The 7,612-nt window shown below is 31.9% G+C and overlaps 1 long non-coding RNA gene across 1 annotated transcript; it reads left to right on the top strand.

Moving 5' to 3' along the window:
* The first annotated feature begins 2,108 nt into the window (after positions 1-2,108).
* On the top strand, positions 2,109-6,980 carry LOC145950632 (uncharacterized). The gene is made up of 4 exons (XR_014428432.1): positions 2,109-3,829; positions 4,054-4,267; positions 4,978-5,055; positions 6,703-6,980. It is a non-coding gene; the product is annotated as an uncharacterized LOC145950632 (long non-coding RNA).
* The last annotated feature ends 632 nt before the right edge of the window (positions 6,981-7,612 follow it).

Raw genomic sequence — 7,612 nt, 5'->3', positions numbered from 1 at the left:
AAACCATGGTATGGTTTACTTAACCTTAGGCGCCAAAATTTGAATTCAAAAATTCAAATTTTGGTGCCAACTGGTCACCATCCCATGTGCACTCATTTGTGATGTAATTTGGCATCCATTTGAGTTGCATTTCGGTCACACCATGTGCATGTGTGCACATGGCCGAAATGCATACCAACTGCTATGCTAATTACATGCAAATGAGTAAGCACATGCAAACCTAAATTAACCCTAAATTCATATGACCATGAAATGAAAATCCTAGTCTAAGTGGCCGAAATACAAGGCCCAAAATACAATACAAGCCCAAAGGCCCAAACCTACACTACTAAACATAAGCACAAAATGGATATACAAGATAGGCCCATGTAAAGCTCAACTTTGGACCTTCCAAGCCCATTAGGCCTATTGGGCCTTGACTGGCCCAAACCTTCATGCCTAACCCACTCCTCTTGAATCTTTTAGGATGTCCCCTCTTGCCTTCTTAAGCATGACTCCATCATAGTATTTAAAGCAATCATTTTCCATTTCCTCACAAGTCTGATTAACTGCACAATCAAAATTATTTGATGCAACACTAGCATTATCACTTTCAAGCGCATTTTTTCGTATTCTTTAAAGTTAGGATAAGATTGATAAAAAGATTAAGGAGAAAGGAAGAGGTAAGAGGTGAAAGAAGAGTGAATGCATTTTTTAGATTAAGCAGAAAGGAAAAAGTAAGAGATGAAAGAAGAATGAATGCATTTTATTTAATATTTAAAAGGAAATACATGAGCCCTTATTCAAAGAAATAAATCTTAAAGCCTTGGGCAAAGCAATAAGACTGGCATTACAAGAAAATTACTTTAAATCTAAATTAAAAAAAATACAGGAAGCTCAACAATCTCCCAATTATTAAGCTCCATGTTTGGTGGAAAAGCGTAAACCAGACTAACCTGTTCAGCCTCACGAGGGTCTTGCTCAGCAACAACTATTGAGTTTGGAAACTCAAACCCAGCACTCCAAAAGCTTTCTCGCAGATCACTGATAGGGACCCCATCTACTCTCCTCAACAAAATTAACTATCGGCCCTCCATGACCTGGTAGAAGGTTGTTCCCAATATTAGGATTATCCTTTTTAAAGTTTAACCACCCAGCCTTAGTCAAACTTTGTACCTTAATTTTTAGTGCTCTGCAATTTTCAAGGGAGTGACCAATAGCTGCCGCATGATAATCACATTTGGCATTAACGTCGTATCCCCTAGGATATGGTGGTTCTATGGGCTTCATCGAGAAAGGTACTACTAGTGAATTTTGTAGTAGGAGAGGAAACAACTCAGTATAGGACATAGGGATAGGGTCAAACTCAATTAGTTTCCGATCTTGGGTATTTTGTGACCTCACATGGCTAGAATTTTGGTTCCATGGCTGGGTAGATTGAGGTGGTCGTATGGTAGGTGTTGCGGGTGAAGCTTGCAGAGCTTGATGGATAGGTTGGTGAGGATATGGTGAGATGGCAGTGATATTTGGGTAGACCATGTGAGGGGTATAGAAATAAGGAGGTTGGTTGTTAGGTAACCTAGGGGAGTTGAATGTCACTACATTTGTATCTCCTTCTTTTTTCTTTCCTGCTCCATTTGAAATTTTTTTTGAACCAGCTATTTCACTAGAATCAACTGCGATCTTCCCACTCCTCATACCATTCTCAATCCTTTCCCCAATGATGACTACATCGGAGAAATTTGATGAAATATTCCCAATCATCTTATCATAGAACGGTGCTCGTAAAGTATCAATGAACAGGGCTACCGCTTCTCTATCAGACAAAGGAGGTTCTACTTGTGCCGCCACTTCTCTCCACCTCTGAGCATATTCCTTAAACGTTTCACCATCTTTTTTAGACATGTTACGTAGTTCAAACCTATCTAGAACCATGTCAAGATTATATTTATATTGTTTAAGGAAAACATCAGCTAAATCCTTCCAAGAGCGGATATAGGCCCGTTCAAGATGCATATATCAGTTCAAAGCTACCACTACAAGAAAAATACAAAATAGCGACCGAAATTAGCGACCGAAATTTTTCGGTCGCTATTTTGCGACCAACCAAAATAGCGACCGATTTAGCGACCGAAAATTAGTAGTCGCTATTTTGCGACCGAATTAGCGACCGATTTTAGTGGTAGCGAGCAAATCGGTCGCTAAATCGGTCGCTGTTGAATTTTTTTTTCATAAAAACATAGTTTGCCACAGAATTAGCGACCGATATTGAAAAATTATTAAAAAAAATTGCGACCGAATTTAATTCGGTCGCTAATCCTAACTTTTGAATTTTTTTTAGTGACCGATTACATTTCGGTAGCAATATATAATTAAAACTTAGCGACCGATCGCTAAATTTTTTGTATTAAATTTTGAACTGACGTGGCTTTCTTCTATGAAATAAATATATTTTCACTAAAATTACCAAGCAAAGATTCGATCACTGGTCATTTGAGTGATGGGCCAACCACAATACCGCTGCACCAATTTGATTTCTTGATTTACTAATGAAAGTAATTTATATATATAAAATACAGAAGCTTATAATTTTTATTATCTTATAATTTAATATTAGATTTTTTTATTATAAAACATAATAAATAAAATTTAAAATCTGTATCAGTTTTTTTGATAAAAATATTTAATTAATTTTAATATATAATAAATTTAATATCAAAATATTTATCTAGATTTAAGTTATAATTATTATAATCTTTTGATTTAATATTAGATATCTTTTGATTATAAAATATAATAAATAAAATCTAAAATCTGTAGCAATTTTTTATACAAATATTTAATATCAAAATATTTATTATAATTTTAGTTATGATTTTTATAATCTTTTGATTTAATACTGGATTTCTTTTGATTATATATTTTAATGTGTTTTATTTAAAATACCAGTTAAAATATTTTATTATCTTTTTATTTTAATTTTTTATAAAATAATTAGAATATTTAATTTAGTATTATTAAAAAATAATTATTATAAGATTTAATTTATTTAATTTTATTATTTATTATAATATTTTTGGTCATTGTATTGATAAAAAAAATATTTTTAATTAAAATATATTTAAAAATTTTAATTAATTCATTATCATTCACATATTTTATTAAAAAATGATAAAATATAATTTATTTTCAATTAATTTAATAAAATAAAAACTTTAAAATATATATTTAAAATCTATAACAATTTCTTAAATACAAAAAATTTAATTAATTTTAATATATAATAAATTAATTTTAGAAAATTTATTATGATTTTAGTTATAATTTTTATTATCTTTTGATTTAATATATTTTTTGATTTGTACCAAAAAAAAATATTCTTAATTTTTAATAAACATGTCAAAATTTAAAATGTTAACAGTAGAAAAATTTAAGTAGTAAAAAAGGTGCCATGAGCTTTCGGGCCAAATCATGAAAAAAAAGAAAATAAGATTCATTTAAAAAAAGAAAATAAGATTCATTTAAAAAAAGAAAATAAGATTCATTTAAACCCTAGTTGCTTCACGACCCACCACACCTCTCCCTCTCTTCAACGCTCTGTCTTTCTCTCGTTCCAAAGTTCCCTCGCCGGCCACCACACGTCCTCTGTTATCGTTCCCCTCTCTGTTAGAAAATTTCTTTTGTTTCTCTTCAGTTTCGTTACACAAGTTGGTTGGGATGTTTTGTGTTTTCAGGATTCTTACTAATAGGCAATCTGCTGCTAGATCTAAGGAGAGGAGGATTCCTTACACAAGTGAGTTTGAGAGGAAGGTGCAGACGCTTCAGACTGAAGCAACTTACCATGCTTCAGGTATGTCCCTTTCTTTTGTTTAGGGTTTGGTAACTTGTTCTTGTCAGAGCTTGTGGGTGCCCTCTTCTTCCTCTAAAGAGCCACATTAAGGGACCTGCTCCTGTTTCAGATCAAGGTTTCTATTGCTTTTTGTGGTGTTGTGGTTTTTGCGGTTTGCGTTTTCTGAATATGGGTGTTGTGGTTTTTGCATTTTCTGAATGTGGAATATGCTGTTACTGTTTCAGATATGATGTTACTGTGAGAGTCCCGCGGATAAGCTTCTCATATACTTGACCTTTTACATCAACGTTGCTCTCAAGAGGCTTGAAGGTTGCAGGACCTTGGCTGAAGGAACCAAGGCAATCATCAACTTGGGCCTCGAAAAGGTTCCTGTTCCCGGCGAGTCTGGCTTTCCATTTCCTGGGCTTTTCCCCCTTCTTCAATCACAAAAGGAAACAGGTGAATCCTGTGATAATTACTCCTCCACCTTGATGTTCTTATTAGTAGATGGATACGCTTAGTTTAATCATATAAATATCTTCAACATGTTAATGTGTAGTTTTATTTAATTGGTGCCCACCTTCCAAGAACTGTGATATATTATAGTATGTGAATGGGTTTTGCTATTCATTGTCTTTATTGGTTCTTTAACCATTTCTCTTAGGACAATAGTTAGTAAATTGTATTTGAATAATTCCTTAATTATTATATTTCAATCAATTCCTTACCAAAGATTTGATACCATCTGCACATTTGCCGGCTTAGTACACTTTAAACTTACATGATCAAATGAGCGGTGTCTAAGCCTCAATGTCTGGTGTTGTTTGAAGGACAACAAATTATTCTTTTTGAATTTTGGGTACACACCCAACAAGGAATGTCTACTCTTTGGCAAAAAAATGAACCATTTATAGTACCTTCCTTCCATTAGCTTTTACTAACCACTAAAGGTGTGTTTGGAAAAAACTTATATAGAATGTAACATACATTAGCTTCAATGACACAAGGTAGTTCTTTCTCCGTTTACTGCTTTGGAATTCCCAGACTTCCATTCAGAGGCTTTCAAATTGCAATCCACACACACACTAAGTGACTTTATGTGGCTGTTCTAATCCAAATTTCGCCAGACACTTGGATAACATATAATTTATGATTTATTGTCTTTGCAGTAATCTGACAGGGAACAAGCTTTCTGGTCCAATTCCTATGGCTCTCAAGGATAAGGCAGATAAAGCTTTGCAATTAAGGTTCGTAGAATAATATTTTATATTCTCTGGTTCAATTGTTGTCCAATGTCCACCTCTTGTTTCATTTGATTTTTTCTAGGTCCTTTGTTCTGATCTTGCAACTTCATTTAAATGTTGATTGTAACAAGATTGTGTTTTATTTTATATTTTTTCATTCATGTACATCGTTACTTAACAGTAAAAAATGGTGGATGCTCATAACCCGTCTCTTCGATGAAATAATTTGCAATTCCTCTGCTTCTTTCTATTCACTTTTCTACTTTCTCTTCTTGCATAACCAGATGTTGCCCTTAGCTTAGCTTTTAGTTGAAACTATATTTTCAATGTATTACTTGATGACACAGGATGCTTGATCAATTGCTGATTTCTAAGTGAAAAATCGTTTATTCTAACATAGGATTGATGTTTTTTTTTAATTTCTTTTTATCACAATTCTAAGATTTCCCCTCAGAATAAACTAAAGTTTAACCGAATGGTAAGTAAAATTTGATTAAAGATTTTTTGTTGTTGTTAAGATTCGAATTTGAACACTGTACAAACAATTCTATATTGAATTAAACATATTAGCCGCTTCTACCTTTTTTATTTTATTTTTTATTTTATGTGTGTTTCTTTATTCATTAAGTATATGCTCTATATAATCTATATGTTATTGGTTGAGTCATGAGTGTTTAAATTTAAATCCACGATAAGACTTTTTTTTTATTTTATTGCATGTGTTTATTGTCATGGCAGTTGCTTGGCGTGCACAATGGTATTAGTCGAAAGAATTAGACTGTGATACCATATAAAATGGTATCTTGTGCCATGTTTGTTATTGCCTTATGTCAACATATATACATGTGCAAGCTATAAGCCATATCCTACAATCATGCCTAATTATATGTTAACAGAATCACTAGAATTCTTTATAATCAATATCCAAAATTGATTACTTTAATTTTACTCGTTTTAAATAGTTTGACCACCTCCTGTTTTTATATATATAGGCACCCCTTAAATATATATAGGCACCCCTTAAATAGTGTGAAAATAGAAGATTCCTTTATAGTGACTTTTAATTACTACTTAATTGTATAGTTAGTGAAAAGACAAAGATTAAGTGTAGTAATTGAGTTTTTTTTTGTTATATTTTTTAATCAAAATAATCACTCATCGAACGAAGGTTGATATAAAACGACAACAGCAATTTAAAGGTATTAAGACGAAGCTCTAATGAAAAGTAATTTCACCTAAATTTTATCGTTATTGAAATGCCTTATTAACTTTTTGGGGGCTATATTGTCGTTTTGGCTCGTACAACCGTGCTCGTGTGTATAGTTTTTTTTTTTTTTTTTGTATATTTTTATAATGATATTAAGAACTAAAATGAATAACATTTTACATATTTTAACTAAAAATAATGTTCAGTTAATCTAATTCTTTTGCATATTATTTTTAAAGAACTAACTACCTATATTGGTGATGATTGTGCATTTTTGTATCTTAATTATACAATAGCTTTTATAAATAATTATATATTAGTTTAGCCAATTTTAGTAGTCAGTGGAGATTGTATTCACTTTTCATACTTGAATTTCAAGTACATAGGGTCTAAACTCATTATTTTGACTCTACTATTAAGTTTCAACTTATGATAAGTTGTAGGTAGTTTGCATCAATGGAAATTCCCGAGAATCGAAGGTGGATGTATAATAGATTGGATGCTACTACGCCATCTCAACATTGACCCTTTAAGGCCAACCCCTCCTGCATCGAGTACTACCCCAGATGATCCTGACCATGCTGTTGATGATGCTCTTGATGACATAGCAGAAGACCCTTAATTAAGCTTCTTTATTTTACTTGTTTCAGGATATTTTATTGTATTTGACTATTACTTTGTTCAAGTTTAAACGTTTTATGTTATTATTGTGTTTTTAGCATACTATATTGACATACTTATATTTTATTAAGTTTTCACTATAATATAAATTTTTTTCGATAAGATTTTGTCTTTTAGTATGTTCTAGTTTATTATTATAAATTGTGTAATAAATATATTGTTAATTTCATATTCGTTAACAGGTATAAATTTATAATTAAAAAAGAATTTAAAAATACTGGTATATTTTAGCGACCGAAATAGCGACCAAAATTATCTGTAGCTAATTCAAGTTATTAGCGACCGAAATAGTGATCAAAATAATTGGTAGCTATTTCAAATTTTTAGCGACCGAAATAGCGACCGATTTTATCCGTACTTATTTCAGTTTTTTAGCTTTAGCGACCGAAATAGCGACCGATTTTATCTGTAGCTATTTAAGTTTTTTAGCGACCGATTTAGCGACTGATTTATAAAATGTTTTTATTAAATAAATACAAAAATTAGCGACAGAAATTGCTACCAAAAAATTCGGTCGCAAAATTGGTCTCCAGAAGTTAGGAGACCAAAATTTTAGCGACTGATTTTTCGGTCGCTAAATTGCGACGGAAAAAATTTCGGTCGCTATTTGAAATAGCGACCAGGGTTTTAGCGACGGATTTTTTCGGTCGCTATTTCGGTCGCTGAATGAAA

Source organism: Cajanus cajan, chromosome 1 (assembly GCF_000230855.2).
Source record: "Cajanus cajan strain Asha chromosome 1, NIPB_CcT2T_4, whole genome shotgun sequence".
Classification (NCBI taxonomy): domain Eukaryota; kingdom Viridiplantae; phylum Streptophyta; class Magnoliopsida; order Fabales; family Fabaceae; genus Cajanus; species Cajanus cajan.
The sequence above is the reverse complement of the archived record's forward strand: the minus strand, read 5'-3'. Positions and strand labels throughout refer to the sequence as shown.